This window comes from Ostrea edulis, chromosome 3 (genome assembly GCF_947568905.1).
Source record: "Ostrea edulis chromosome 3, xbOstEdul1.1, whole genome shotgun sequence".
Lineage (NCBI taxonomy): Eukaryota > Metazoa > Mollusca > Bivalvia > Ostreida > Ostreidae > Ostrea > Ostrea edulis.
Window position 1 is genome coordinate 1,579,939 of NC_079166.1, and position 24,765 is coordinate 1,604,703.

General features: G+C 35.3%; 1 long non-coding RNA gene across 11 annotated transcripts in view; it reads right to left on the reverse strand.

The window, feature by feature from the left end:
• LOC125682117 (uncharacterized) overlaps positions 1-22,823 on the reverse strand; it is a 44,505-nt gene extending 21,682 nt beyond the window's left edge. For 2 of the 11 annotated variants that reach the window (XR_008801583.1, XR_008801582.1), the window contains exons 1-3: positions 1,421-2,605; positions 1,038-1,178; positions 58-143 (exon numbers count right to left, since the gene is read on the reverse strand). This is a non-coding gene — a long non-coding RNA (uncharacterized LOC125682117). Of the gene's footprint in view, positions 1-57; positions 144-1,037; positions 1,179-1,420; positions 2,606-3,739; positions 5,194-6,046; positions 6,190-7,489; positions 7,593-16,131; positions 16,194-22,636 lie in introns of those variants that run through there. The other 9 variants (XR_008801581.1, XR_008801580.1, XR_008801584.1 and 6 more) reach the window with 8 other exon arrangements.
• Between the last annotated feature and the right edge of the window lie 1,942 nt (positions 22,824-24,765).

Below are 24,765 nucleotides of genomic sequence, written 5' to 3' on the forward strand. Positions count from 1 at the left end.
AATGTATTACAAGTAGTAGACATTTTGAAAGTAGAATACATAAAGTTGTGCACTCACTGAATGGGGGTCATGGAAAATCAACATTGAAACTTTGTGAATCTGTAGGGGCACCTGTTGTAAAAGGAAGTAGAGTGGTCCATCATCTAAAACAACAACAAAATAGGCAAAATTACTTTAAAATGAAACAAAAACTTTTAAAATATAAATATCAACGAAAATACTACAGATTTAAGAGATATCAGCTCTAAGATAAAAAATCAAAAGACACTTACAGTAAATCACTAACAGATCCAAAATTAAAAAGGAAGTTGTAAGTGTGAAAAAAAAGGGCGGGGGCATTGATGATGTGTATCATTTGTGTATGTAATTTAAATGTATGAAATTTGTATTTAATACATATTCTGTAAATTGTGTTGCATGTAATAAATGTTATGTTTTATCATGCACTGTTTCTATTCAACTGCGTCTATGAGGATATGTATAAATGCAGTCTATGCGAAAGACATCGGACCGTCGGACCTGACCGATGTGCAGTGCCTCAGGTCCGATGCATCATTTTTTACACCGGACCGGAATGTCCGATGTCTCAGTGTCTGGTTTTGAGCTTTACTATTTTGATGCGGAGTCATTTAAATGTTTGTTATAAGTAAAAAATAGCACACGAATCCAAATACGTAAATGAATGTGATTAAAACCGCATGGACTGTCTAAAGTATTATATGGGAGGGATCCCTGGTATAGTATTACTAATATAATAAACAAGATTCCCTTGGTTTTGCATTTTCACATGTTTCACTTTTTTACATTAGGTTTTTCGGTCTGACAAAATTTGGTTCGGTCCGGTGTGTTCATTGATTACACAGGACCGAATGTCCTGTGTGGTCCAAAAAACTTTCGCATAGACTGTAAATGATGTATAATCGTATTGTAAAATGTGACATTTTCTTATACGAGGAAGTTTGTACAAGTGAATTTGTTCTATCTTTTATTATTCATTTTAATAAAGTTATTTAAAATAATTATCATGTATTTCTTACCTGTCTGATGAACACAACAAAGGTTACAGAGGTGATTGGTAGAAATACGGGTATACGGGTGTCAAAACTCTCTGTTGATGACATGACAGCATCCTGCATTGTTTATCCACCATTATTGATCTTTAACAGGGGAGGCTACTCCTGAAATCAGAGAAATTGCAGTCAAAATGAACGTTACCTGTTACTCTTAAGGTCTCACACAAGGAAATAATTTCACTATATGTTACTATATAGCTTTAATTAAATTAATTAATTAAATAGACTGTCATCAGATAATTAATGAAAGAGAAAATAAAGATCAATTCTTGGGCAAAAATTTGAGATCAGAAAAAAGACGCCTTATGCGGCATTTAAGAGAGAAAATTGACAGTAAACACACCTACCTCAAAATACACGTGGGTTTCACATGTTGACAAACAGACTACACACCATCCAGGAAGTTGCATCATGCGCACCTGAAAAAAGAGTTCCCTTTAATTCAGTGGGACAATTCCAATAAAGTTATAATATTCCTAGTAAATGAGCCCAAAATTAATACTGTAGGCCTAAAATAAGATGCCAAAAAAGAAAAAAAAGGAAAAGAAATTGTCTCTCTATATATATGTAACAGGAAAGGAGAAAATCTATGGCTGGACCGGGAATCGAACCCAGGACCCCTGCATCACTAGTCAGGTGCTCTACTGACTGAGCTACCCAGGCCGATATCTACGGCCCAAAACATTACATATAGAACTACAATTGACTAAATCATTTTGATTGGCTATTTCCTTGCATAAGACCTTTAAGTGTATATTAATTGTAAACTTTGGCAGCATGAAGTGTGCATTTATGACTGAGAGAATAATTTAACTCTAGAGGCTAGCTTATAAATCATTAAAGATAAAATATTTCAACATTTATGACATTTGAGAAAGGTAATAATGGCTTAGAAAACTTTTTTTTTTTTGGTAATCATGGTCACCTTTTTTTAAACATTAAACTTTATGACTCAACACTATACCAAGGTTAAAAAATTTTCTCTTGACAAACATATTTATCCATATGATATAATTTTGTAAACAAATGTTTGCAACTCATGTATTCATTCCAGAATATGCTTGTTTAAGTTTTGGGGTGCTCTAATCCAACATACCTCTAACTCTAACCCCTGCTTTTATATTGTGACATGTGCGGGGTTAGAGTCAGAGGTATCACAGATTTGGAGTGCTCAGAATATGTATTATGGGCACTTATGAATAAAATTGGGGGAGGGGGGGCAATACTACATGAACTTGGTTGCCCCTGAAATTTTTTTTGGAAAGTTTGTGCATGGGGCATTTCCGTTTTGGGACAAAGCGACTTAGTAACCATTCAACATAAACAACATTAATAGTATTCTAGCCTGTGTATTGTTGAACTTTTGCATTTTTGTTTAAAGAATGACAGACAAAAGACTAATAAGGATTTGTAACAAATTCTTTTATCTTCATTCAAAAGTGGTAAAGTGGTTAGACAGTATCTTTCAAGAGTCATGAAAAAAGGGACTCCTTACATAGTCCGAGATAACTATTCTCTTTAGAGAAGTCGAGAGGCATAGCCTTCATCGACTTCTCTTCGCAAGCATTCATATTTTGATTCTGGAAAACGTGTAAATGCCGGAGTCGGTGACGGTTTATGCTTCGACCCACGTTTCGACTCAGATGTGCCTGGATTTACGCAATAGACAACTTGTTTTCAAACATTTAGCAGTAATGCACAAAACTGTCACAAGGAAATCAACACTTACTTGCTTTTAATCCATTTTCAACATGTCCCCTGTCCCGGGTTTACGTTAACTGGTCTTGGGAGCTGTCACAATAGGGGACCAGTTAAGAGAAAGCAGGCTGACGTAAACAGAGTTGTGATTTAAACCTGGGACAGGGGCATGTTGAAAATGGATTTAAAGCAAGCAAGTTTTGATTTCCTTGTGACGGTTTTGTGTATTGCTATTAAATGTTTGAAAACAAGTTGTCTATTGCGTAAATCCAGGCACATCTGAGTCGAAACGTCGGTCGAAGCTTAAACCGTCACCGACTCTGGCATTTACACGCTTTCCAGAATCAAAACATGAATGCTTGCGAAGAGAAGTCGATGAAGGCTATGCCTTTCGACTTCTCTAAAGAGAATACGAGATTAAACATACATACATACATGATGTTTAACATTTCATCGTGTAAAAACATTGCATTTTGTTAAATATTTAAATAAATTGCACATTAAATATCAAAATCGGGAAAAAGCCTGGAAAACGTCAGATATTTCGGACTACTCCTTATAATGCGAATGAATTTTGTCATTGAGTGAATGAAGACCGAGCATATAAACAAGGTCTCATGTCACGCAAAAAAGATCTCCCCTTTCAGTGAACCTAGGACAGCAGAGAATAAATCTAAATTTGCACTCTCCTAATAGCATTGGTGGAGTCCATGAATGAAAATTTCACGAGGGAATTTTAACAAACAAATACACCTCTCCCACTAAAAACAAACTTTTAAACAAATAGTAAAATTACAAGTATTTATAATGTAAAAGCTAAATCATGGGGAATTTGAGAACGTCATTAGAAAGCTTATGAACACAGTATCGACATTAAATAAAAATCAGTGTGCGTGTACGCAAAATACTGACATTTTAATACCACCCTATCTGTCTGTGTGAATTTTAGATAAGTAAAACGTTCTAACCTTTTTAGCAATGTCCAATTCCATCACACATTAAAGTGTCACCATTAACTTTTCCTTACTAGTTACAATATCACTGGGGACAGTTTATAAATATATCTGCACTGTATCTTTATGTGTTTATCAATCCATTGCAAATATGACCGTCAGAATTTTCTCGTAGTCGAAACATGGTAAACGATTCAGACAACAATATATCCTTCGTTAGTATTGACTAATGCTCCAAGTGCATAATCGAGGGCACTTCATGTGCTCGTAGCTGTACAATGAATATACATGTAGACCTACATACGGTGATAAAATTTGATTTCGCCATTCTCTGGCCTTCCCACAATGCCTATCGTGAATGTTTACATCCAGGAGGCCCCGTAAAGACTTGCTCTGCACTGATAACATACATACATACATGATGTTTAACAGTTCATCGTGTAAAAACATTGAATTTTGTTAATTATTTAAATAAATTAAAAAAGAGAAGTCGAATCAAAACAATGTATCTAAATCAACTATCTAAGCACTACACAAGCATGAGGCCCGAAACAGCTTGGCGGGCTTGTACAGACAACTTGTTCCTGTGCGATTCTCACACATTTCTTTTATGAAATAGAAATAAATATAGCACAAAGCTTGTTTCTTATCATACCAAATGACAAGATTTGATATCCTAAAGATTATTTCATTCAAACTTTTTCAATATATGTCAACATTTTTAAGTATTAAAAAAACACGTTTATGAGCTGCTGACCCCTAAATATAGGGGCCAGCCCCTTTTTCTTGATTTCATTCGAAAGCTCTTGTAATTACACACAACTTTTGTTCTATATGTCTTACCAAATTAATACCAGCTTAAAAGATATTACACAAAAAGCAACAAAATTCTATGGGGAAAAAATTCTCAAAATTTGCCATCACATAGCTTCTGAAGTTAAAAAGTTTAGCCAATAATTTTAACTTCCTGCACAACTACAATACCTTATCTACATTTTCTCCAATTTTCTTGCTGATATCATTTGTAGTTCCTGAGATTTCTGCTGGACAAAAGACCCCCCCGAAATTCAATTAAAGGGCAATAACTCGTAAACGGAGGTACATATCAAAAATTTAGAAAAGCTGTTTTTAGGTCTTAATGCAATGTATCTACACTGAAAGTTTCATAATAATCAGATAAAAGGTTTCCGAGAAATCGCCTGTACAAAAAAAGCGGGGAAAAAAAATAAAATAATAATAAGAAACAGTAGAATAACAGAAGGGTCTTCCGAAGGAAGCTCGGAAGACCCTAATAAGAAACAGAGTAAAACCAATATGTTCCCAAACTTTGTTTGGGGAACATAATTATGTAACTAAGGAAGCTTTCATGTAAATCAGTTTTTCTGGCCCAGTGGTTCTTGAGAAGAAGAATTTCAAAGATTTTCCCTATATATATGTATGTAAAACTTTGACCCCATATTGTGGCCCCATCCTACCCCCAGAGGTTTTCATAAACCTGAATTTCCACTATGTCAGGAAGCTTCCATGCAAATTTCAGCTCTTCGGGCCCAGTGGCTCTTGAGAAGAGGATTTTTAAATGACCCCACCCTAATTTTGCATTTTTGTGACTATCTCCCCTTTGAAGGGGGCACGAGCCTTCATTTTAACAAACTTAAAAGCCCTTTACCCAAGGATGCTAAATTAATTGTTGCCAAGTTTGGTTGAAATTGGCCCATTGGTTCTGGAGAAGAAGTCGGAAATGTAAAAGTTTACAGTCGACAGACAACCAGAAAAGCTCACTTGAGCTTTCAGCTCAGGTGAGCTAAAAATGTTAAACAGGAAAATATTGTAAGTTATGTAGACACTTGGAGGGATAATACGGAAATATATGGGGTTCTTATAAAATGCATATTGGCCGAGGTGTAAGATGAGTCAAATATGCAATATTTTCAAGGACCCCATATACTTTCATATAACCTCTCTGAGTGTCTGCGTACTGATATTTTCGATGAAGTAACAATTGCTTAGTTACATTAAGATGTCATCTGCTTCTTCTGCGACGTCAGTTATTAGGGTCCTTGCGAGGTCAAACATGTCAAGTGAAAGCAACATCTAAAATTTGACATTGGTCAGTAGGGTATATAGGTAACGGTATATTGATTTGATATCGAGTTAGTTTGTCATGTTGGGGGGGGGGGGGGGGGGGGGGGGCATATTAACAATGTCATGTCAGTTGGCAGCATAATGGTTTTAAAAAGTATTCTTCTGGACCCTGGTATATTTGTTTCTAATCTTAATTTTGTCAGCTTATGTCATAAAGATATTAATTATGACTTTTCTTACCATAGTTCCTGACCCTCATGACTGTAGAAAAATAATCTCAGTTTTCATTCTTTCCTCTGACACTGCCTTTGTTATCTTCTCCCCAGCATACTAGAGGAGAAAATCTCATCTTGCATGTGCTGTAGTACTAAACACACCAGACCCTGTATAAAAATTAATATAGAAATGCAATTTCCACAGTAGGTAATACTAAGGCACAAAAATTTTGTGATACAGTACACTTAGATTATGCCGAGTGCAAATGTATACAGCTGCATTTCCTTAACCTTCTTTTTTTTTCTATGTGTTCATTTTATTTTTTAAACATGAAATATATGCTTTGTGCATTATTTTATAATGCTACAGCTACATTGTATAAAAATCAATATTTAAAAGAACGAATTTAAAAATTTGTATTTTATAAACCGTTACATTCCTTTATGTTCTTCTGTTTATATTCCTCAATATACAGTCAGTGTAAGCGACATAATAACAAAAAGAACTAGAACTGTCCTAATGGGACTAATACCCCCCGCGGGGCATATAAGATGATGGGAAATATTTAATGCAAGCACATTGGATATTTTCACATTATCTACAGGGCAATCAATGTGAATGCAAAAGTGTATATTCTACAGTACAGCAGTGCATGAAATATTAAAAATATGCTTAATATAAACAATGAATACTATTTGGCACATTTTAGGCTGTATGATTGCAAATCCCTGGTCAACTCTTCTAGTCTTTAGTTTATATTCACTTTGTTAAAGATCATTATGTTATGCCAACTTTACTTTGTCATTGATTTTGTCAGTAAATAAATGACATTAGCTCAAGTATTGATATTATTGTAATCTTTTCCACTGGTATAACAACTCTAAGTAGCGGCAATAAAGGCAGTTTACTATGAATCCCATTGCCAGGGATAGTTGAGATTATAAATACTATCTGACAAATAAGTATTCAACACACATGAGCCACTTTATGTTTTACCGAGAAGTCACAAGATTGCAGATACAGTATGTGGATGCCAAACCCGAAAATGTCCGTAACTTCCATAACTGTTAAAATATTTCAATGAAAATAGAAGATGCACAACTACATTATATATATAAGATGAGAATAAAGTTTTAATCAAATCTGTTCAACGGTATTAGAATCAAACTCTGGACAAAGTGCACAACCCCCAAAATGAAAAGAAAATGTGCGTAACTTCTATAACTGTTAAAATATTTCAATGAAAATAGGAGATGCACAACTACATACTATATAGAAGATGTGCATAAAGTTTGAATGAAATATGTCCAGCAGTATTAGAAATAAACTAAGGACAAATTGCGTCTACTGACAAACGGACGGACAGACGGACAAAGTGATTCCAGTATACCCCCCCCAAACTTCGTTTGAGGGGGGTATAATAAGAAACATCTCATGTTTGAGTTACAACAGGAAAGAAAATAGTACCTTTAGGTTAGTCTGATAATTATATACTCGATATCAAAATGTCCTTGTCTATGCCTGCTTCGCAAAAAACTTTAGCCTCAGAATCTGGTGACATCCTTCTTTTCTAAATAAAACATCACAATGCCAATAAATATATATGTTTGTGTGTATGTCATTTTCATAAAAAAAATTCCCATTGTACAGTTTATCAAATTTTCTTCCATGGCAGTTTAAATTATACTGTAAGGTCAGAATGTTTGCTGCAGGGGTCAACATTAACGTTTGTCCGCTTGTCCGGTACCAGTGGAAATACATTTCGGACAAGTGAGTATTGATGGGCACTTGTCCGATTGGACAAGTGCTTTTTTATGCAAAGAAGTCTCCAAACAATTTGGTGAAAAGTTTATCGGTAGTTCAGAGTCGGAAGTAATGCATGAAAAATGAACTTCAATCCCGATATCAATCGCTATGTAAGCTGGAATGAGAGTACCAAACCCCCGTATGCGTAACCCGGAAAGAGTTTACCCAAGATTGAGCGGAGGTATAAATGTCTAGGTGTTGCGTGATTGGCTAATATCAAGAGTGAAATTATTTGGAATTGAAAGAAATATTATAGAGGTTCAAATTCATTGTCAGGATGAAAAATTATCGCACAAAATCGAGAAATGACTGAGGAAATTACCATGGTAGGGGTGTGCTTAAAATGAAGTGTGTAATTTACTGCAGATTGCTATGTGTTGTAAAAAAGTACAAATATGGCCTATAAAAGGCACGGGACCCTATATATTTTTTGTCATTCTTTATCAACACTTGGAATGAACTTTGAAATGTTTGCGGTCATTTGTTTAAAATCGATATAGTTAATTAGTGAGAGGGCCAAAGGTTAACATTGAGGTCTATGGGAAATGAATTTGTACTCTTTTCCCAGCTAGCTGAGTCACACTCGATCGGGATCGGTGTTCACTTTTTGCGTACTATTTTCAATCATCCATGGATCTTACGAAGTCATTGATTCAAGATAGGAAGTCTAGATAAAGTTTTGTTTCATGTGTTTTTTGTTTTTATCAAGAGAATAAGATCAAAAACCAATCAAGCAGGTATAACAATGGACTAATATCTTAAGTAAATTAAATACAGTTTTCAAGTTGACAATATTAGATTATTTTTGAATTTTTTTTTCGGACAAGTGAAGTTGAAATTCGGACAAGTAAATATCTTTGTCCCTTGTCCGAATGGACAAGTAGGAAAAAAGGTTAATGTTGAGCCTGAGTGTGCCGACCATTCATTTCTCTAATATATTTACTATGTATAACAATTTGCATATACAGTGAATGTACTTCTTAATCTTCTGTAAATCATTTTTTTTAAATATATACAGTACATTAATAGAAAACAAGGATAAGAGCAGCATGGTTGAAACATATGATGCTTAAATAAAAATTGGCAGACCCAACTTTAGCAAAAACATAGTCAAAATTCTAGCTCAAATATTCTTTATCTTGCCCACATTTAAGGGCTGTCAGGTTCTTAAATATGACTAAAAACTTTGATTCAAGAACTTTTCAATTCCGCTTTTAAAAAAAACATGATTTTCATGGATTTATTCAGTCTTAAATCAAAAGATGGCAAGGAAATCAAAGTGTGATTACACCTGATCTTCTTAAATTAATGACATAGTTAAAGACAAAGCCATCACTGTACTGTAGAGTGTAATATGTCTGTTACAACTAAAACATTCAACTGGAATCACTTCATCCAAGGTAAAACACTTTTTCAGCATAGAGTGCTATAACTAGAAATCTTATTTCTAGACCAGAGCCCTAGTGTATTAAGCATATGTCATTATGAAGAAAGGTAGTTTTAAAGAACTGTATTTGAAGAGGACCATTTTGTAAATCATGTATTGAAATCAGAATGAATCGGACAGCTAGACAGATGGATGGACAGAAAGGCTGATCACTAAAGGGGTTAATCATTATCGCAATTCACCTTTGAATTAGAACGCTTTACCCGATATAGTATTGCGTTGTGTGACGACACAATTGAATGAGACGATTGAACAATTTGAATGACATGTTTGATGTAATACAACAAGAGTTTTCATTGGCCGATTTCTCGAGCGGATTCAGTGTAGCTGGAGAACTGTACATAGCTCTCTGAAAAGATCCACCTCTTATAAAAACCTTCGATTTATGGGTCACAAAAAGCTGCGGACGGTTGATGCCTGAAATCGGTGTATTCTTGTGTTGCTGTCTCATAAACTCAATATAAAAAAATCTTAACATATTTTCCTACTATATACTTGTGTCCAAACATACCTTCAAATATTCATTAAAGCCACACACCACCCGAAAACTCACATCTTCAAATGATTTCGTTTGTTGACGTAGCCATGTTAGGTAGTCGGTCAATTCGAACTCTTGCTATTGGTATCTATTCATAAAATCGGTTGTACGTTATGTATTCGCTCTTCATTTATTATCAACACAAATAATTAATAGAAATTAAAACATTTTTGTACCAGTTTTTGTAAAAATAAAATAAGCTCTAGATGAACGAAAATGCTACATAAGGACATTAGATGGAGACCGGCCGGCGCGACCGCTCATGACTAATGAAAGCCGCACTGCCGTGAGTTTAGCTATTTGAATAATTATCATTTAATAGGACTGGGGTGGTATATTATTTAAACAATTTAGCTAAAATAGCTCTGGGGTATTAGTACACATCTAGACGCTATTGTACCAATATAGAAATGAACCGGGATTCGAATTGACTGGCTACCTAACATGGCTACGTCTACGAACGAAATCATCAAAAGCTGTGATCGAGTTTTTGGGTCGTATGGGGCTTTAATAAATTTTTGAAGGTATGTTTAGACACAAGTATAGTAGGAAAATATGTTAGGAATTTTTTTTATATTAAATTTATGAGACAACAACACAAGAATACAACTTTTTCTCTTTCTTCCTTTGAAGTTGTTTTTTTTCATCTAGCATCTGGCCGTCATGTTTTCAAATGCTGACTACTCCCGTATAAGGGAATTTGGGCGGACTTATACATATGGACCAATGAGAGTTTCTGTTGCATTTCGCAATTGTATTACACACAGATTCAATTGTGTCCTCACACAACGCAATACTCTATCGGCCAAAGCATACTAATTCAAAGCCCAGGGTTCGAAATTAACTCATGTCCGTAAGTCCAAGACTAGTAGAAAACGTGTCGGACTAGTGAACTCTCTATAGCACTAGTCTGTACGGACTAGTGAAAATCCGGAAATCAATTTTGAATTGGTAAAGATTTTAGCAAGATTTGTCTGAGTCTCTTAGATGTTTGAACTTATGGTTGATTACCTGCATGGTCAGGTGTTTGCCTGACTATGACAGTCTGATCTTCCAAACACATGGAGTGCGTTTGAGACCGCCATTCTTCGAACGTGCACACATTATCAAATTCCTGTCGATTCCGAACGCCGAGTACACATCACGAGAACGTGTTCTAGGTGCAAGAATTGCAAGTAGTGTGGTCTGAGAACATGCACGTTTGTATCAGTCTATGCGAAAGACATCGGACCGTCGGACCTGACCGATGTGCAGTGCCTCAGGTCCGATGCATCATTTTTTACACCGGACCGGAATGTCCGATGTCTCAGTGTCCGGTTTTGAGCTTTACTATTTTGATGCGGAGTCATTTAAATGTTTGTTATATGTAAAAAATAGCACACGAATCCAAATACTTAAATGAATGTGATTAAAACCGCATGGACTGTCTAAAGTATTATATGGGAGGGATCCCTGGTATAGTATTACTAGTATAATAAACAAGATTCCCTTGGTTTTGCATTTTCACATGTTTCACTTTTTTAATTAGGTTTTTCGGTCTGACAAAATTTGGTTCGGTCCGGTGTGTTCATTGATTACACAGGACCGAATGTCCTGTGTGGTTAAAAAAACTTTCGCATAGACTGGTTTGTATGCACATGTTCTCGTCATTCGCGACTCTAACACAGTAGTTCATAACACTATAGCTCATGACTTGGTCAATCGAGTGAATTTTATTGACTTTCTTGATAAAATTTCGAACTCCTGTGACTCTAAGGTCTGAACACCAAAACAACAGGAACGTCGATCTCGAACGCACTTATGGACGTTTATCAAAGGATTAACTCGGAGGTTAATATTGTATGCTTTTGAAGATCTTGAATACGAAATAAAATATGGTGGTCTCTTTTTCTTCTGTAGGTGTCAGAAATCGAATTGTTTGCAACTGTGATGTGTTTAGTTTGATTAAAATGAAGATCATTTTTTGATATACTGGACGGACTAGTGAAATGCTTTGCGGACTAGTGAACATCAATAGTGACTAGTCCGTACGGACTAGTGCTTGAAAAAGTTAATTTCGAACCCTTTAAGGTGAATTGCGATAACAGAGGATCTTTGAGATTTAACACCAAATTGAATGTAAACTCAATATCATAGTCAGTGTGTTCATTTTAAAAGTGATTTTTTAAATACCAAATAAAGTTTAATTCATGATTTTTTTTAAATATTTTTAAAAGATTAAAAACTAGGACTTAAAATTGTTTACCCCACTTGACCCATACTATTTTTACTGTGACAGAGCCCTACCACATACTGTCAATAAATGATATGTCTTATATCTCCAGAGACACTCAAGTGTACTACAAAATCCATCTTTATGAACAAGACTCATCAGTCAAAATAATTCTGATGATAGAGTTAACTTGCTGGCACTTATGCATGTATTTAGAGTATTTTGAGTTATTACTCAATCTAATCACAAATGAGGACAGATGCAAGATGATTTATGCATTGTATTGTATCTTAATTGCTTAACGTCTCGCTCGAGAATTTTTCACTCATATGGAGATGTCACCAAGACGGATGAAGGGCTTCAAATTTTGGCCTATGCTCAGCGCTTACAGCCATTGAGCAGTGAGGATTCTTTAGCGTGCCACACCTACTGTGACACGGGACATCCGTTTTTTAGGTCATCTCCGAGGACTAGTGACATTAACACCTGATGCCGAGCATTTGGCGATGGAACTGTCACTATCTGTTACGACTTAGGTCTGTCGCGGCCGGGATTCGAACCCCGGCCTTCCGCATGGGGGGCGAACGCTCTAACCTCTCGGCCACCGCAGCAGTTTTCTCACCGATTACTAGTTCGGCTGAGTGGTTTCGGCCCCCCCCCCCCACTTCCCTGTTCGAATGCTGGACAACTCGCCCGCTCTCTTGAGACAACTCGCCCCCAATATGATATAAATATATTATCACATTTTATTTTCATTTTGTGTGTGTAATTGTACAAAATTTTACACTTTTAAACCCTACATAGATACGTCTTAATTCATACTTTAAAATAAAACGCATGGTAAATTCTAATAGAATTATACACATATTTAATTAATACATTTCAAACATTTTTCATTATTCAATCTGCTAGGAAAATTAGATTTACTGATATTCAGTTAATTGATGAATTGTCTCCATTACTGATAAAATTTTGGGATTTGGTTTTTTTCTTTCTTTTTTTGGAAGATGTGTGCGTTTTATCGATACAGTATGTACACTACATATAAAGTGTGAATGTGAAGCATGAATATTCTTATACATGTAATGCATTTCACAAATAATTCCTGTTGAAAAATCATACAATTCCCATTTTAGAAATTTCATAACGGCTTTGCTTTACGGCTTCTTTTTAAGTGGCGATTTCAAAGTGAAAAATACGAGTACCTTAATGTCTGAAATAACTGTATAACAGCTTGGGGGAAATCGATCAAACAATTAGATTTAACAGCAGACGCAAATTTTCGATAATTATACTACATCAGCTGTAGACCAAGCCAATACTCTCCTTATACCAAACGCTAACTTGTTTCCGCTGAAATTATATACTTTACATGTACGTACAAGTGATGACGAATTTACTTAAAGGCCGAGCTTGACCTACTTGAAAATCCGGTGGTAGTGCAATTAAGCAAATTTGGTGTAGGGCGGTGCTTATTGCTGCAGCCCAGATAAAAATAAATTCCAGCATGCTGATAACAGAACAGAGCACACGTGTTACTTGGCTAAACAAGTAACCCACAGTGATAATCTCTACATAGTATATACAAGGGAACACGTGTGTAAGACCAGAATGTGTAGACAAAGAAGTGCAGACAAATGTTGAATTAGAACCTGGATATTTGGAAACTGAGTGCATTGCCAATAATGGAGATGATGCAGAAAAATTTGTCATCCTGCAAGACAGTAACAAAGACGAATGTCCATTCTGCCTCTGCAAACCATGCATCACTGACGACATCAACAGGCAATTATGGTGGGAAATGGAGCCATTCAGACCGCCTCATCCCAGGAATTCAAAATTGCGAAAAGAAAAATATAAAAGGTTTTGGACCATGCTTTTACATCGTGGAGTATGGAGTGATCCCCGATATACCGAGAAAAAAACTGCGAGCTTTGGAACTTTTTCAGCCAGGACAGGAATGGCACAGACGTGACATTATGCCAACATGTGTAGTGGATACTGTGAGAACATGGCTACCAAATCCAAAAGATGTACAATACATGGGTCATTTGTGGGAATAGTTTTTATTTCATATTTGACAGTCAATCACATTATTATTTTCCTCTTGTTTGCATTTGTTTTGGATAAGCTAGGTATTTGGACTTGACAATTACAATGTAAATATCATGAGGATTTTACATTTATTCTAATTTCAATACAGATGTGAAAAATAAATCTGAATTATGGATTTTATCTTTTGGAGGTTGGATTTATCTAGAGAGGAAAGTAAGTCAAACATTGCAGAATTCTGGTTTTCTTACTGCCATGCCTGCATGAGATACAGACAACATCCGGTGTAAACAATAACAAACTAAGTCACTCCAACTGCTGTCAGTTTTGAATTTCAATTAGAAATAGATGTCCTGCTTCACATCTTTCGATGAAAAATACAGCTAAGAAAAATTTTTATTTTAAATTTAATTTGTGACCAAAGATGCACATTCATGAGAAGAGCAAGCATGGCAAAAATCTGATGATAAAAAAGAATCTGTATTTTAATATTTCTAAAAAATTCTCTGCAATCTGAATGTGGCCAGAAAAATCAAATAAACCACCATTTTTCTCATTGGCTGCTATTTATACTCCGATGTCCTCCTTTAACCCATACACTGGATTTTTACTAAAATCTTTCGTCTTGCAAGCAGCATAATATGGCACAAAGTTCATTGTTTATGTGAATATGTCTTTTTGACTGTGATGTATATTATGCTATATCAATAGAAATGTATTAACTCTTGCTAATACACCTCTTGGATTTAGACCAAAAATAATCATTGTAAACATGTATGATATGAAGGGGCGAGTTATCTCAAGAGAGGGGGCAAGTCGTCCCGAAGAGGGGGCGAGTTGTCTTGAGAGCGAGTTGTCTTGGGGGCGAGTTGTCCTGATACCTCCTGTTCACTGAGTGGATTTGCCTCTAGCGGTTCCTTTGATCAGTGGGTGTTAAAGATTAAGATGATTAATGAGCACTTTTAATTAAATTCAATAAGTTGCTGATCAATACCAAATAATTTACGATTTAAGGAACAGATGATACAACCTTTTCTTTTCAGAATATTTCATCTATGTTTATACAAGTAAAATGAATAAGTTAAGCAATAAGTCGGTTAAAGTCACATAAATTTCATTTCCTCAATCTTCATCTTATTTTGACCTATACAATTATTGATAAATACTTTATTGTTCAAATAATTGCAATGTATCCCTGTTTTAGATCCATCAAAAAAGCTTCCCAGTGCAAAAAGCAAAGACACGATTTGTCAAAACAAACTAAAATCAACTTTTGAAAATATGACACCTATAATTGCTAAATTTATACTGTCACACAGGTATAATGGGTGGGTGGGGAAGGGGGGGGGGTCAAACCACTCAAGGCAAAGTCACTCACTGACTCGGTGCAAACAGGTGATCGGGGCGAACACACCCATTTTTAATGAAATGATGCTACAAGATCTTGGATAATTAAACGTTGTGTTATAATTGACAAACAAAATGCAGTAACATGCATACATGGGATCATTTGAACCCCTAAACCTTCCTCTCCCTTGCGGGAAAACATCCACTATTATCTAAGCTAATCCGGCAGACATACTAAATTTACTTACTTAGATAAATGTAACAAGTTGTAATTTACAGTGGCCAAATCTAGCTGCTATACAAATAAAGGCTAAAAACAGATCTACTTCAATAAAAACAGTTTGCTAATATTTTAAAACCTAATCACAACAGAAAACCCCACCAGGTGACTGAATAAGCTTTTTTTTAAAGCCAAAATTGTCAATAATTAGTAGTTCCGTGGAGATCAAGGTTAGAATAGGTCCTCAGTACCACTTGCTTGTCGTAAGAAGCGACTAAATGGGGCGGTCCTTTGGATGAAGCCGCAAAAACCGAGGTCCCGTGTCACAGCAGGTGTGGCACGATACAGATCCCTCCCTGCTCAATGGCCATTATCGCTGAGCATAGGCCTAAATTTCGTAGCCCTTCACCGGCAATGATGACGTCTCCATATGAGTGAAATATTCTTGAGAGGGACGTTAAACAATATACAATCAATCAATAATTACCTTGCAGATATCTTGCGACTATTTTCCGCCATGTTGTTGACGCGCCTTTGGTATCTTTGTGCACAGTTATTGATGACGCGAATTTTACTCATAAAATTGCAACTGACAGTAATCTTTTTTATAATAGATCTATACTCAGCAAAGTATTCGGCAGATGGATGGGAAGGGATTTAAACTTTCACAATTAAATTTATGTGTCGTATTGACTTAGCCAAATTGACTTGGGACCCCCCCCCCCTCCTTCTTGTAAAAAAAAAGTGTCATAAATTGCAAATTAGGCCTGGCCTAGATAAGTTTTGCATGGTACATGCAACAACAGCTAAGAGGTGGATCTCTGTTTGTTATCTTCACCTTTTAAATTATACATGTATGAAGAAAGGGACCTATATTTATAGTATATAGACTGAGTCAGTATCTAGGTCCCTGGAATGCTGAATGATAAAAGCTAGGTCCCTGACTGAGATGAAATTTGCTTTGTTGGTAAACAGTAAGATGTACCCCCCCTCCCCCTCCCCCTCCCCCCCCCCCCCCTCCAAATATATTAGTTCAGCCTAAACCATCTTTTAAAAAATGGTTTGCTTGCCCTCTCCCGACTCGGGATAAAAAAGTCGAGTACGTAGATTTTTTTCATATGAAGTTGAAATAGTTATGAATTAGACAAGAAAATTTCGGAATTATTAGAAATAAGTAGATCTACATGTAATTGTAGGGCAAACAAACATATTTTTTTAAATGGCCCTATGGACAATTTATTATTTGGGGGGGGGGGGTGTATCAAAGTGAGTGGTATATGAACGTCTTCCCCTTCATCCAAATAAAAAAGCCTGGATCCACCTTTGACATTCAACCAATAACAACAAAATAAGGAGATCTATTTAGAAAATTTCCAATGTTATTTCAATATTTTCCAGGTCATGGGGAGGATGCAACATTTTTTTGAGAGGGGGGGTCCAGGGTGATCCCACACCCATACATAGAATCATACACACAGGGAGAGAAAAATACTCCTTTAAATGATTTATTTAACATAGTTTCTTCGGAAAATGGCCCGAAAATGGCAAACGAAAGTTCGCTGGAATCTTCTGATAATATTAAATTGAAACCTCACAAGTGACTTATCGTATAAATTGAAGTAGAATATATTTCTCTCATTCACTCGTAAATGAACATGCTTTGTGATAGACTTTTTGTTTGTTTGTAAACATTGTTGTGTGGGTGGGTAAGTAGTGAAGGTAAACAGATGAAAGCAAATGAGTGAGACTCTATCTAGCGAGTAGAATTAGTGCAGATTGCCGAGTAATTTTGAACTACTTTTTTAATTCAAACTCATTAGACATTTATTTCATAAATTACAGCACCCCCTTTCTCTCTCTCTCTCTCTCTCTCTCTCTCTCTCTCTCTCTCTCTCTCTCTCTTTGTGTGTGTGTGTGTGTGTACAAAGTACAGGGGGGGACCCATACCCACCCTCCTTGATGTATTGCACTAAACTAAGTTATTATCACAATGGTAATTATTCGAGGGTCAATTATGCTGAAAATTAGTACATTTCTGAGTCTTCAAGTTTTATCGACTTCTCATTTGCGCCATGGATGTTGATATAAATTACTGTTTATAATAGTGATAATATCATTAGACATTACAGCTGAGTTCATGGTTATGGTTGTGAACCTTTATAGATGTGAAAAAAAATCATAATTATCTTATGCCGAGTAACAATAAAAATTGCTCCGTGTACTAAAATATTTAAGTTCTATCGGACGGTCGGGACCTGCATTTAGAAAAGGCACAAGGGGGGGGGGGGGGGGGGTACATTTTGAATAACTGTCCATCCACTTTACTAGCCGATTTCTTTTATTTTTCATTGATATTATCATTATTTTCAATATAAAGAGTACTACACTAGTGCGCCGGGAGACACCTGTCTGATGTAGACATTTAGCTTAAGGTTTTCAGCCCGTAATGCCTTTTAATAAGGACATTTTTAAAAATGATAATTTCTAATCAAAACAAATTAAATACAATTCATACATCATAAATACACATGTTTATCCAGAAAAAATTTCTATTTGACCAAAATATTAAGAAGTATAAGAATGTCATATCGTATGCTTGCAAAATTATCATTTACTATTATACTGACATTCAATTCAGTGTTCTCACAATAAAAACAAGTATCAATAGAACCAATTTTATTGTAATAAATAGTGAATAAAAAATTATATTGCTTTTAATGCAAAATGAGTCAAGAAAATCACAGGTCTGCTTTATTTTTCGGCTCATAAAAACCATGTGATGTTTATAAATTAACTCATAGAAAAATGACAAATGGATTGGCTTGGGTTATTTTGTTATAAATACTTGCAACAATGTATGATAAAGCAAATAAAATAAAATTAAATTTTTTTTACCAGAGATAATTAGTTTGTTTTTTTTTACGATTTTTACAACCCTACCCCCCCCCCCACCCCCCCCCCCCCCCAATTTATAAGAACACTTTTGTTTAAAAAAAATCTGAAAACATGCATATTTTAACAAAACAATTTTTACAATATATATATATATATATATATATATATATATATATATATATAATTAAGAGCATTAAATTATTGTTTTTCGATTGTACTGTTAAATACGTAGAACCACGGGGCTGACGCTCCATTTTATTGACAACGTTCAATTTCTATTATTTTCACATGCAAACTAAATTATTTTCACATGTGAAATAAGATTAATTGGCGGATTGGCCCCCACCCCACTCTTTGGGTGGTAGTAATGAATGGTAAAAATGTAATAATGAATGAACTGATCAATTGAAGGATGAACGGAGTCCCCTCCCTCCAATTTAGGAGTACAAAGTTTGGACAAAAGAGACATTTTAGGTTCCTTTTCTGCTTGTCAACAATTGTAGAAGACAATTTCTCCTCCGACTGTCCCTATACACTTTGAAAAACGATGCTGCGTGTTTGCGTACTATTCTAAATCTTTCCAAAATAATCACTCAGCGATACGAATTATATTGTTTTTGCAATTGGCAGCCGCCATATATAAATTAAGTGGCGGCCGCCAGTTAAATAAATATTAATTCTATACCCTGGCACCTATCGGCTTCCGTAGAATGATGATTCGGATAGAATAGTTGAAAATTTTAGAAGGTTAAAGAAAATTAGATGTCTAAATTAAAGATAATATAATGTTTGATATTATTTTAAAACTTATTTCGGGTTTCAAGAACATCACCGAAGAGACATCATTTGTCGAAATGCGCATCTGGTGCATCAAAATTGGTACCGTATAACTTTTACATTGCGATAAAATTGATTTTCCCAATTTCACTGAAATGTTGACCATTTTTCCCAATTCAAAACCACAGGACCATTGTAAAAAATGTATCGTCGACTGACCAGTTTCGGTGACCTTAGTGATAAACCGCGATTTTCTCATTAATCACTTGGATTAAATAAATAAATTACACACCTACCTTTAAAGTAATTAAAGTCCTTTATTTTCATCTCAAAATTTCCAAATTCATTGGTACATGTACGTTAATATTGAATATATTTTACGTAGCAAAACACATGTCACTTTGTGGTCCTAAAACGGTGACGTCACCTATTTCGGTGACCAGTTTGTAACTGTTAAAACGTATATATACAGGAGGAATATGCGACTGAACAACGTCAATGAATATAATAACATAGTGTAGAATTCTAGACTTTTGGTATACTTTATATCAATTTGAAGGTTTACTTGAAAAAGTAATAAGTAAATGGGAAGCTATTTTTGGGATGCTCATGTTCATTTTTTGCATACTCTCCTTCTAGTAGTTCATTTTCGGAAAAAGACGTACTCTATATATGTTTGCAAACACTACGGCGAAATTGATGACATAATCTACACCCGGAAACGACAACGTGCACACGTAAACAAAATGTCACCGATTCTGGACAGTCACCGAAATAGGGCAGTGAACGATAGAAAAATTACTGCATTTGTCATTTACAAATTAATTAAGGGGGGGGGGGGTATCTTCAGGGGTTTGAAATGACTGCTTGTCTTCCTGTGGCTTATTTTGTATCTGAATATTGCGAGAAAAAAATGTTCAAATCAACCTTACAGACAAAGCGTAAAAAATGTGTCGTGAATGTACAGTATTCGGACAATTTAATAAGTGTGTGGAGTGGCCGGAAGATTATGTGCGGATATTTTGAAATGATAATTTTAGCTGAGCACTACATAATTTACAGCAGCGGATCTAGTGGGTGGGTTTTATTTGAACGTTATCAACCAAAAATTATCAGCATTTGCTCTTTTGCGGTCCCTTTTTGAAAGAAATTTTCTGGATCCGCCACTGATTTGTTATCAAGAAATACAACTCAGTCCATGTTCATTTATACCACTAAAATCTACAAGAGTTGTCGTTCTTTAAGAAGCAGAAGACACTTGCTGTGAAAACGGAAATGGATGCCGAATTCTGAAGAAAAGCTTATCTAGGGATCTTTAGAGGTATACTTAACAAAACTGACTGTCGGGTACAGTGCTATTAGGTAATACACTGAATATTTTGTTTGGTTTTTTATCTATATATATGCGGGAGTGATTCACTCCCGCAACATTTGCGCTCATTCTAAACATTTCCTGACTTTCTTTACGTAAATAAAATGATATTCTATGTTTCTTAGTCAATATATAAATTTACAACCTGCAACTTTAGATTTGTGAGGCTCTATTCTACCGTTTTCAACAATTTCGATAAATCCCAGTTTCTCGATTCATATTTATGCGCCATGTTTGATGTACTGAAGTTTCAACTTCCGGTTGTCAAGTCATTTGCATATGCCATATAAGGTGGTATTTACATCAATGGACAAGTATGGAGGCGAAAGCTATTTCGTCGGTATTGAGAAGGTTTGAATTTAATATCAAGTTAAAAACCGAACAGCAGAGTGTAAATTCTTTCTGCAACAATATGATTTTCTTTCCTTTGTCGAAGTGGCTCGAGTAACTACATTTTCGCGCTGATTGTCAATGTTTAGGCTTTTCATTAGATCCACCTACGAGATCTCGCGATAACAAGCATGGCGGAGCAGACGAAGAATTTTGCATGCTGTACATTATATTTAATGAAAAACACCTTTATTAGACATGCCCGAGCACAAAGTTGGTACTCCTTTTGGTGTAAACAACATTTGGGACCAATACACAGAGTTTATTATCGGTTATTCATAAAATTATTTTGCACCATTACGGAGATCCTATGGAATTGTAGCCCTATCCCGAAAACGTCAGAATAAAAAAAAATTGGATTGGGCTACATTAAAATTGGATTGGGCTACATTATTGCAGCTAACCTAGGCCTAACGTAATTTCTGTGGAAACGAGGGGATTATTTACATTCGGTCTAAGACTGAATATAACTAACCCCCTCGTTTCCACAGAAATTAGGCCTAACGTAACTTTGAGTTTGTTTACATCGGTGGTGGATCTAGGCAATTATAAAGGGGTGCGACCTAAATGTGTACTTTTTCTACTCGAGGCCATAAAATGACAAAAAATTCTTTCTTTTAAAAAAATTATTCAACCAAATGTGAGGGGAGGGTAATCTCAGCGAGATTCGTCGAGGCTGAATATTTGTAGTAGTTGGGCATTCTGCCACTACTATTGATATGTTCTTTTTACTTCGCGTTGTGTTTTTTTTAATGATGATAGGTGTTATATAAAGTATTCAACCCTTTAGATTTTTCCAGGTAAGTTTGAGTCCGCCTAGAGTGAGGCTAGCAATAAAATAATAAATAAAGTTTTAAACCTTTAATAAAGTTCAACAATTATATGATAAATACCAAAATAATAATCCCGGGGAATGAATGTGGCTTGAGAGAAAACTATAACTAAACAGGAAAAATAAAGAAACACTAATCAAACATACGGGGTGAGGCAACTCCTGATATTTACCTTGTTGCAAGGTTTGGCTCAGAAGAAGCCCCGAGCACGGTTGTGCTCGGGTTTAAATACTATTCTTAACAAAAGAATGAAAGTAAAAGTTACCTGTAATGTGATTTGATAATAAATCTAGAAGTAACCAATGAGAAGTTTTGTAATAAAATACGTTTGAAAATAAAAGATAACTCTCTTCCTGTTTCATGAAATAAACAACTCGAATACGAAGATAGGAATTTACGTAGACAAGTAAGTAGAAAATAATGAAATGGAGATAATATAGACCGATACTACCACACAACCAACTGTGAGGGGAGGGTAATCTCAGCGAGATTCGTCGAGGCTGAATATTTGGACTGACGCTTCTGATTCGTCGAGGCTGAATATTTGGACTGACGCCTCTTCCGAATCTCAGACCAGTGTCACATAAAGTGATTCGGGAAATCTTGCCTGAACTTCGGCCGCTTGTTGCGATTAAAATGGGTTAAATTGAATTTCTTGTCCGCTTCAACTTTTCGCCTTAGACATCCTATTAACTCCCTATCACAATGAAACATGCATTTCTTACCTTTACAAGGTGTAAATCCCACAGTAATTCAAGTTGGCTATTTTCGAAGCCATTGCAAACGGCCACCATTTCATATTTTACCTTCTCAACACTGAAGAGTTCCGATAGTTTAGGACGCCTTCAAATAGATTGATTAAATATTACACAGTTTTCTTTTTATTACTTTTAATTTTTATGCTTAAATGCTTTGTATAAAGTAATTGTCAACCAGTAAGTTCTGTATTTTCAATCATAGTACAAATTGTCATGAAGTAGTATATCGGAAGAGGCATCAGTCCAAATATCCAGCCTCGACGAATCTCGCTGAGATTAAGGGGAGGGGAGAGGGGGGGGGGTGTTAACCCCCTGTAGATCCGCCACTGGTTTAGGTCACATCTGTCTCTGGGGACAAGGATGACGTATTAAAAGAGGTTCAAAGAACCACAGGATACAATATGACATTTGATATAAAGGTTCAAGTTGTTTAATATTGTAACCTCTGTGTTAGTAGTAAGGACTAAGGATTTTAGAAAATTTATTTTATGCACACCAATGTGACCACCACCCACCAATTAGTATGGGACAGCATAGCAGTCTAAAGTTTTATATAGAAGTGTATTTGAAAAAAATTCTTTCAAAATGCATTTAAATTCCACCATGATATATATAATTCTTTATGTTGTAATGCCCGCACCCTCATGTAGTGTAGATTCTAGTTTGTAGACACAATTATATCGGACAGCAGCTACAGAAATACAGACATACAAAAACTCGTGTGAGCAGTAAGGCCCATCAAGTCTCTGTCATATATCTTAAGAACTATAATGGTTAAGTTAAATTAATATACATGCATCCTCATGAAGTGTACATTCAAGTTTGTTCACACAATGACTACTGAGGTCAGGGTGAGGTCACATGAGGAAAAAGTGTTTTTTCCAAGATAAATTTTCTTTTAAGGAACCAAAAATTTAAATTCATTTTACAAATAAATATGCAAGCATCATCTTGTACTTTAATTTGTATACAACACGACTCTTGTGTTCAAGATGAGGTCACTAGAAGGAATACACAGAACTGAGATTTTTTTTTTAAAGAGATAATGCTGCAACTCAGATGGGCATCCTCATTCAATGTAGATTACAGTTATTTCATGTTAAGATGACCCCTGGGATTAGGATGGAGTCACAAAAAAGTTGTAATTATTACGAATGAATAAAGTAGACATTTTTAATGAAAATCTCCTAAAGGACCAAATCATGATGAATTATATATATATTTTAAATTATGTGTACTAGCATCTCCATGTCTTGTAGATTCATAGTTAACATCGCGACCCCTGAGTCCAGGTAGGGGAAGATGCACTATATCCACCTGTGGGGTTTCGTTGTGGGGCACAGCATAAGAAATGTATCATTTAGTGTAATAACTAAAAAAATATTAATATCAAAGAATAATTGTAAAACTAATGATTTGGATCTGAACGCTGCTCAGGATGTCCACTTTTTTGTCTCGGGCTCATAATCCTGTCTATGTCTAGCTTGTTTTGTTTTTGTACTGAGATATTTGTTTATGTTTTTTATAATTCGTATTGTTTATTTTATCTAGGATGTTGTCCACTAAGTTAATGGTGGGGATCGTAGCACTACCCTACACACAGACATGGAATGGATTTGCCTAGTCCATTATCAGAAGAGTGACCAGGATTGTTCGTCCCATCAGAGAAGTTTCTCAAGAAGCATTACAAGGTACAGAGCTACATTATTTTAAATAAGTTACTTGACCGGCTATCAACTTGTATTTTTAAATAATCATTTGTGAACTTTCACCACCCCTTGGGCCCAATGGATATGAAAATGGCTGGTTTAAGTTTTATGATTCATGAATATAATAAAACACTTTTATTAAAAACAGTTCTTAGATTTCAAACATTCATTGTTAAACTTACTAACACTGTTACACATAGTATATATATTGTACCCAATAACCATGTTAACTGCTAGCAAATAATTAAGAAAAGAAAAAAATATATACACTGTTTTTATAATCTCTTGTAGAAATAAATCAAGTCTTTTTGTTACATAATTTAAAGATAATATTTAAAAATGAGTCTGAGCTAGGTTTTGTTTGTCACATAAAACTAACGCAATAGT